General features: G+C 44.3%; 1 long non-coding RNA gene across 1 annotated transcript; it reads right to left on the bottom strand.

Moving 5' to 3' along the window:
- Positions 1-2,505: 2,505 nt before the first annotated feature.
- LOC127922712 (uncharacterized) lies at positions 2,506-5,166 on the bottom strand. The gene is made up of 4 exons (XR_008112009.1): positions 4,172-5,166; positions 3,744-3,821; positions 3,566-3,643; positions 2,506-3,267 (listed from the first exon to the last, which is right to left on the bottom strand). It is a non-coding gene; the product is annotated as an uncharacterized LOC127922712 (long non-coding RNA).
- Positions 5,167-5,966: the final 800 nt, after the last annotated feature.

The following is a 5,966-nucleotide window of genomic DNA, read 5'->3' as shown; positions in this document are numbered from 1 at the left end:
CCCCTCATCACTGTCAAACGCTCCCTAAAACACTTCTGTGAGCAGGCCTTTCTAATCGACCTGGCCCGTGTATCCTGGAAGGACATTGACCTCATCCCGTCAGTTGAGGATGCCTGGTCATTCTTTAAAAGTAACTTCCTCACCATTTTAGATAAGCATGCTCCGTTCAAAAATGCAGAACCAAGAACAGATACAGCCCTTGGTTCCTCCAGACCTGACTGCCCTCGACCAACACAAACATCCTGTGGCGGACTGCAATAGCATCGAATAGCCCCGTGATATGCAACTGTTCAGGGAAGTCAGGAACCAATACACGCAGTCAGTCAGGAAAGCTAAGGCCAGCTTCTTCAGGCAGAAGTTTGCATCCTGTAGCTCCAACTCCAAAAGTTCTGGGACACTGTGAAGTCCATGGAGAACAAGAGCACCTCCTCCCAGCTGCCCACTGCACTGAGGCTAGGAAACACGGTCTCCACCGATAAATCCATGATTATCGAAAACTTCAATAAGCACTTCTCAACGGCTGGCCATGCCTTCCGCCTGGCTACTCCAACCTCGGCCAACAGCTCCGCCCCCGTAGTTCCTCACCCAAGCCTCTCCAGGTTCTCCTTTACCGTGGTCCTTCTGGTCCTTCTGTGGCTCAGTTGGTGAGCATGGCGCTTGTAACGCCAGGGTAATCCAGATAGCAGATGTTCTGAAAGAGCTGCAAAACCTGGACCTGAAAGAGCTTGTGGACAAAATCAGCTGGGCTTGACAATCTGGACCCTCTATTTCTGGAAACTATCTGCCGCCATTATGGCAACCCGTATTACCAGCCTGTTCAACCTCTCTTTTTTTCATATCGTCTGAGATCCCCAAGGATTGGAAAGCTACTGCCGCAGTCATCCCCCTCTTCAAAGGGGAGACACCCTGGACCCAAACTGCTATAGACCTATATCCATCCCTGCCCTGCCTATCTAAGGTCTTCGAAAGCCAAGTCAACAAACAGGTCACTGACCATCTCGAATCCACCGTACCTTCTCCGCTGTGCAATCTGGTTTCGAGCGGTCAGGTGCACCTCAGCCACACTCAAGGTACTAAATGATATCATAACCGCCATCGATAAAAGACAGTACTGTGCAGCCGTCTTCATCGACCTCGCCAAGGCTTTCGACTCTGTCAATCACCAAATTCTTATCGGCAGACTCAGCAGCCTCGGTTTTTCGGATGACTGCCTTGCCTGGTTCACAATTACTTTGCAGACAGAGTTCAGTGTGTCAAATCAGAGGGCATGCTGTCGGTCCTCTGGCAGTCTCTATGGGGTGCCACAGGGTTCAATTCTCGGGCCGACTCTTTTCTCTGTATATATCAATGATGTTGCTCTTGCTGCGGGCGATTCCTGATCCACCTCTACGCAGACGACACCATTCTATATACTTTCGGCCCGTCATTGGACACTGTGCTATCCAACCTCAAACGAGCTTCAATGCCATACAGCACTCCTTCCGTGGCCTCAACTGCTCTTAAGCGAGTAAAACCAAATGCATGCTTTTCAACCGATCGCTGCCTGCACCCGCATGCCCGACTAGCATCACCACCCTGGATGGTTCCAACCTTGAATATGTGGACATCTATAAGTACCTAGGTGTCTGGCTAGACTGCAAACTCTCCTTCAGACTCACATCAAACATCTCAATCAAAAATCAAATCCAGAGTCGGCTTTCTATTCCGCAACAAAGCCTCCTTCACTCACGCTGCCAAGCTTACCTAGTAAAACTGACTATCCTACCGATCCTCGACTTCGGCGATGTCATCTACAAAATGGCTTCCAACACTCTACTCAGCAAACTGGATGCAGTCTATCACAGTGCCATCCGTTTTGTCACTAAAGCACCTTATACCACCCACCACTGCGACTTGTATGCTCTAGTCGGCTGGCCCTCACTACATATTCGTCGCCAGACCCACTGGCTCAGGTCATCTACAAGTCCATGCTAGGTAAGCTCCGCCTTATCTCAGTTCACTGGTCACGATGGCAACACCCATCCGTAGCACGCGCTCCAGCAGGTGTATCTCACTGATCATCCCTAAAGCCAACACCTCATTTGGCCGCCTTTCGTTCCAGTACTCTGCTGCCTGTGACTGGAGCAATTGCAAAAATCGCTGAAGTTGGAGACTTTTATCTCCCTCACCAACTTCAAACATCAGCTATCCGAGCAGCTAACCGATCGCTGCAGCTGTACATAGTCTATAGGTAAATAGCTCACCCTTTTTCACCTACCTCATTCCCATACTGTTTTTATACTGTTTTTATTTATTTACTTTTCTGCTCTTTTGCACACCAATATCTCTACCTGTACATGCCCATCTGATCATTTATCACTCAGTGTTAATCTGCAAAATTGTATTATTCGCCTACCTCCTCATGCCTTTTGCACACATTGTATATAGACTGCCCATTTTTTCTACTCAACTAGCCTACCTGGTTAAATAAAGGTGAAATAAAAAATTAAAAAAATAAAAATAGTTACACTGTGTAATCATTGACGTCCCAGGAGCGGTAAACACTGTTGAAGTGTATAACTGTAATACATACATCCAGACACAGCATCATTCAAATACTGGAGTTTGATACACCTGGTATTAGATATGACACCAACAAAAAAAAAAACTTGATAAATAGCGATTTTCGTAAATTAACTTTGACAAACAAATACGCACAATCGTTTGTCTCTACATTACTACCATATTCCTCTTAATTGTACATTTTTTGCTTAACTTGTTATGGCGTTATAACTACTTACACCTGCTTCCCCCGTAATGTCAGCCATCTTTGCTGAAGAAATTCACCAGGGACGGGTGGCTCGCGTGAAATTACTCATTAATATGAAGTCATATAAAAACCTTGGGACCCAAATGCATAATGAGTGCCCTAACTCCCCCTTGTGGTGGTCTGGAGCAATGAAGCCGTGACGCTGGGTCCCTCTAAGTCCCGCGGCGTAAAGCTCACATCTTTTAAAGGAGGAACAACTGTACCAACACCAAGTCCTACAGTAATGACAGTTATTACATTATTCGATTCACAATCCAAACATGAAAAATCAAAAACATCTTACCACCCTTCTCCACTATGTCAGAGAGAAGATGCATATCCCTCCTATTGTATTCAAATTATGAAATATATTTTTTCATTCCTCTTGTTAAAATTACATCAGACATACTTTAATAAAAGCATACCTTTGATAAAATGACTTTTGCGATCAGGAAAGCACTTGTGGTTGCTGTGGTTATCTGTGATGGAAAGACCGAGCAGAAAACAGTTACTACTTGTAGTTGACATTAAATACATTAAAATCAGTAAAAATGAAATCATGAAAAGAAAATATGTCACTGCATCATAAGTGAACTATTGAAGAAAAAAATTTAAAAAACAGGAAAGGTGTTGCCATGCAATTACTGTCTATTCGATTCACTGCTGGACTGAAAACAGGCACAATGAACATCTAAAACAGGACGTGCACAGGGGAAACAGCATCCTCTAGAGTAGCAAATGTGAAAATGTGTTTGAGTCATAGGATGGTTCACCTACCGCTATGGCCCACCAGTGACGCAGTTTACAAACAGCATAGGCCAAGATTAGGGCTGCAAACCGTAACACAGCCAGGAGCTAGGGAATATTCAGTCGCAATTTACGTCATAATTTCTGCCTGATCCGGATAACAAATGAGCACTGTACTCTGAGCAAAGACGCAGCATAATGGACTCACAAATATGTCGAAGAATGAGGCGTGGTAGTCATAGTGTAAGACCTCCTTATCGAGCCGCGTCTCGATTCCTCCATTCACCTATGAAGACAAAAAAAAAAAAAAAAATGGATGACAGATACAAAATACCCAAATCTGTAGTCAATACATCGAGTTAACTTGTCATAGATTCAATTCATTCTTAAAATATCAAACATTTTCAGTATTCCCCCATTCAGATATGCGACTTGCTATGTTATCCATGATTGGAATGCATTTTTGTAACAACTGTGTTGGCGGCATTGGCAATGTAGGTGAGCAACCGGTCAAAATGTTACTTTGGAGACAGAGTAAATATTACATTTATTTTTATTTGACCTTTATTTAACTAGGCAGGTCAGTTAAGAACAAATTCTTATTTTCAATAATGGGGCAGAACGACAGATTTTTACCTTGTCAGCTCGGTGATTTGATCTTGCAAACTTTCGGTTAATAGTCCAATGCTCTAACCACTTGGCTACCTGCCACCCCATGAACAAGATGATATCAAATCAAATGTATTTATTTAGCCCTTCGTACATCAGCTGATATCTCAAAGTGCTGTACAGAAACCCAGCCTAAAACCCCAAACAGCAAGCAATGCAGGTGTAGAAGCACAGTTCAATCATAGATTGAAAAGCCTGAGAAGTTTGTGTGTGAGTTACTATTTTTAAAGGTCAAAGAGTCAGTGTAGAAACTGGTAGAGAACACCAAGATTGGCAAATTCGCCACTGGCGCCCTGTGCTCTTCACAGGTGAAAGCAGGTTCACACTGAGAATGTGACAGTCTGGAGACGCCGTGGAGAACATTCTGCTGCCGGCAACATCCTCCAGCATGACCGGTTTGGCGTTGGGTCAGTCATGGTGTGGGGTGGCATTTCTTTGGGGGGCCGCACAGCCCTCCATGTGCTCGCCAGAGGTAGCCTGACTGCCATTAGGTACCGAGATGAGATCCTCAGACCCCTTGTGAGACCATATGCTGGTGCGGTTGGCCCTGGGTTCCTCCTAATGCAAGACCATGCTAGACCTCATGTGGCTGGAGTGTGTCAGCAGTTCCTGCAAGAGGAAGGCATTGATGATTTAGTCCAGGTTTGGGAAGAGATCCCTCAGGAGACCATCCGCCACCTCATCAGGAGCATGCCCAGGCGTTGTAGGGAGGTCATACAGGCACGTGGAGGCCACACACACTACAGAGCCTCATTTTGACTTGTTTTAAGGACATTACATCAAAGTTGGATCAGCCTGTAGTGTGGTTGTCCACTTTAATTTTGAGTGTGACTCCAAATCCAGACCTCCATGGGTTGATAAATGATCAATGAAAATCAAATTGTGTGATTGTTGTCAGCACATTCAACTATATAAAGAAAAAAGTATTTAATAAGAATATTTCATTCATTCAGATCTAGGATGTCTTATTTTAGTGTTCACTTTTTGAGCAGTGCATATATATCCCCATATTACTCAGAGGAGATTTTCCCCACCCTTGAGGAAGAGACGTGCCATTTCCAGGCCCAGGGAAATGTGCTCATCTGTGGGGACACAAATGCATGCACAGGAACACTACCTGATCTAACGACCACCACGCGAGGGGACAGCTTTATTACAGGCCATACTGTCTCTGTCTTCATCTCCCCCATAGAAACAGTGACAGCACTGTCAACACAAACACAGAAAGGAATCTGTTGCAGCTCTGTCAATGGTAGGTTACGGGGAGACTCTTTGGGAGATTCACCTACTGCTCACCTCTTGGACACAGTACAGTAGACTATATGATTACAGACACTGTCAAGCCACTAACACCTCTGTCTGATCACAACCAAATTACCTTGTTCCTCAAGAGAACAGACTTGGAAACAACCACACATTCACAGCCCAGTAAGCTGTACAACATCAGAAATGTATACAGATGGGCCCAAAACAGCACAGAAGAATACCAGAAATGCAACCTGTAACCAAAATATCCAAACACTCTAAGATAACTTTCTGGATGCCACATCCACTAACACTAAACACAATCTAGGAATATATACAGGCAAAAACACTAAAATCAGCAAAAACAGAAATTGATAAATAAACAAACAAAAGACCAGATGACAGCTGGTTTTATGCAGGTTGTAAAACAAAGGGGGAAAAAATACCAGAACACGATCAAACCAAAGCACAGAAACCCCCCAAAAATGGTGAATTACACCTTCATTACTGTGAGACA

This window comes from Oncorhynchus keta, unplaced genomic scaffold, assembly GCF_023373465.1.
Source record: "Oncorhynchus keta strain PuntledgeMale-10-30-2019 unplaced genomic scaffold, Oket_V2 Un_contig_26798_pilon_pilon, whole genome shotgun sequence".
Lineage (NCBI taxonomy): Eukaryota > Metazoa > Chordata > Actinopteri > Salmoniformes > Salmonidae > Oncorhynchus > Oncorhynchus keta.
This window is presented reverse-complemented; position numbering and strand designations above follow the sequence as displayed.